The sequence below is a fragment of the Pteropus vampyrus genome, unplaced genomic scaffold, assembly GCF_000151845.1.
Source record: "Pteropus vampyrus isolate Shadow unplaced genomic scaffold, Pvam_2.0 Scaffold311, whole genome shotgun sequence".
Classification (NCBI taxonomy): Eukaryota; Metazoa; Chordata; class Mammalia; order Chiroptera; family Pteropodidae; genus Pteropus; species Pteropus vampyrus.
The window spans coordinates 1642144-1644766 of NW_011889092.1; the positions used below are offsets into that span (position 1 = coordinate 1642144).

A 2623-nucleotide genomic window follows, 5' to 3' on the forward strand; every position below is an offset into this window, starting at 1 on the left:
GCCAAGGCTAGAGTTACCTTAGATCATATCCATCCTCAGCTCTTTCCCTTTTCCTCGCCTGCTTGCCTCACTCCCTTACAGGTTGTTTCTGACTAGTATGCCCATCCCTATCAACCACGTGGTCACCTCCCACCAGTCACTCAGATTGTTCATTGCATACTTCCCCAGGCCCAACCTTGTGATAGCTGCTGGGGATGGTGGTAGTTAGAAGCATTAAGGCAGGGCCCCACACCACGGGAGCTTACAGTAGCCTGGGTAAAGTGTTAATTAATAGATTAACCAACTAGTTAGTTTATTAATTAAGCATACATTTATTGAAAACATACTATGTGCTGTTCCTGGCAGGGCTTGGAAAGGCTGCAGAGAGATCAACAAAACCAGACATCAAGCTTATAGACTGGTTGATGGAGGGACACCAACCGAACAGACTCACGAGTGATTGTAAAACTGCAATTATGCTAACTGGGCCATTAAGGAAAAATGGATAATGCTACAGGAGCCTCTGATGGGGGAGGTCTGACCTGGTCATGCAGGTCATAGGGTCTTATCAAAAGAAGAGCTGCCTGGGCTAAGACTTGAGATGGGTAAGAATTAACTAGGTAGAGTGAAGGGAACAGCATGCACAAAGATCCCATGGCTCTCCTCTCATCGATACATATGTATTTGGGGAAGTCCCGCAGTTAGGAAATCTGTTTATCTTGGGTTCACTCAGAATTTCTCAAAAGAATTTCAACGTGATGTCTATGGCCATGCCACCCTGAACGTGTCCGATCTTGTCTGATCTCAGAAGCTAAGCAAGATCGGGCCTGGTTAGCACTTGGGTGGGAGACCACCTTAGAATACCAGGTGTTGTAGGCGTTTAAAAAAAAAAAAAAGAATTTCAACGTGGAATCTAGTTTCGTTTTGTTTTTGTGAAGCCCTATTGATATCTCCCAGATGTTCCACGGAACACAGTTTGGGAAACGGTGAGGTAACAAATGAAGAGGCTGAAGCATGAGACCTCAGCATTAGGCTCTGGATAGGGGACCGCACGCCTTCGCTTGCCTGCTGTCTGATGTCATTAGTAATAGTGTTCCTTTTCCCTCTTCAGAGTGCCCGAATTTGGGGTGATCGACTTTGCAATGACTCAGCTCTGCACAAGGAGGAAGAGGGCTTCCAGGAGAGAGGAGAAAGTGAGGGGCCCTTTAGGATGAGGGAACAGTGATTGTCCCTGGAAATGGAGCCGGAGTGTGGCCAGAGTGTGTGGGCTGGGGCAACACTACCACACATCACAAGAATGAGGGCAGTATAAAGTGACGTTGTGGCACATGGTGTATGTGTGATGCCAAAAGGAAGATGGGGGTGGTGGTACCGGGTGATTAGTTTGGGTGGACAGAAAGGAATGGCAGAGGCTTGCAGGCTGCGGAGACATGGCGGGTAGCCTGGGCGCGGAGGCCACCCACAGCACCTGCAGCATGTGTCCGTTGAGGCCACTACTCTCTACGTGCTGCAGGGAGCAGGGTTGCCCTTTGAGTAGCTTGGGCAACAGGAACCGGATGTGCAACCAATCTGGGAAGGCAGAGGCCTAAAAGAAGGGAAAGAAGCTGCCCAGCCCTGAGTTTGTTAACCTGCTTCCTCCAGCCTCGCGTTTTTCTTTCGCTTGTCATCTGTCTCCCTCACTGGAACAGAAGCTTTTTGTGGTACTGCGTGTGTTCTGCCCACAGTTGTGTCCAAAGCAGATCCTTATCCACAGTAAAGGCTCAAAATTATGTGCTGAATAAATGAATCTGAGAGGGAGAGAAATATTTTTCTAAACCACCTTGTATGGAGGACCAGAAGGGCATTTAATACTTAACGAGCCTCTACTGCGCGCTGGCGGCTTGCCAGCATGTTACCTACTTATGCTCACTCACCTCTCTGCAGAGATCATGGATGGACTAATCCAAATCCTATTCATTGATGTTCAAACCTCTCATCCATCAGGACACTTTCCCCATTTGAGCTACTTCCCCTTCACGGAGCCTCCTCTCCTCCAAGCTTTACAAAATCCAGCTCTTAGCTGCACTCTGCGCAGTGTGGTATTTCATCAGACCACCTCCCACTTGACTGCAAACACTTGAAGAACAGAAGCTACATCTCTGTTTCCAAGTCTCCCCCACAGCAGCGAGAGCTGAACTGAAAACAACAACAGCACTCTCCTATGTAGTCATTAATTGGTAGTTTTATCTTTAACACTGATCCTACCATGATCTTGACTCAGAGCACTGTTCTGGTAGTTAGTTTCTGCTGCTCTGTGTAGTTGGTCTCAGGAAAGCTTTCTGCCCTGAGACAGAACACCTGAAAAGCAGTGTCTGAAACAGTCAGGTCATGTAATTATCTCACACAAGGAGAGGCATGGAGGCAGACAGCCCAAGGCTGGGGCAGTGCTTCTAAGATGCTGTCAGAGGCTCAGGCTCCTGGTGGCTTTCTGCTCTGCCACTATTGGCATGCTGGCTTGTTGCCTCATGGTACAAGATACCTGATGGAGTTTCAGGTTTCACATCTGTATTCTAGGTAGGAAGATGGAAGGAAGGGGTGAGGCCAGCCCAAGTGTCCTTTGGATCAGAAAAGCAAAGCTTTCGCAGAAGCCTCTAGCAGACTTCTA

General features: G+C 48.3%; 1 pseudogene; it reads left to right on the forward strand.

The window, feature by feature from the left end:
• The first annotated feature begins 739 nt into the window (after positions 1–739).
• On the forward strand, positions 740–858 carry LOC111730410 (annotated as a pseudogene).
• Positions 859–2623: the final 1765 nt, after the last annotated feature.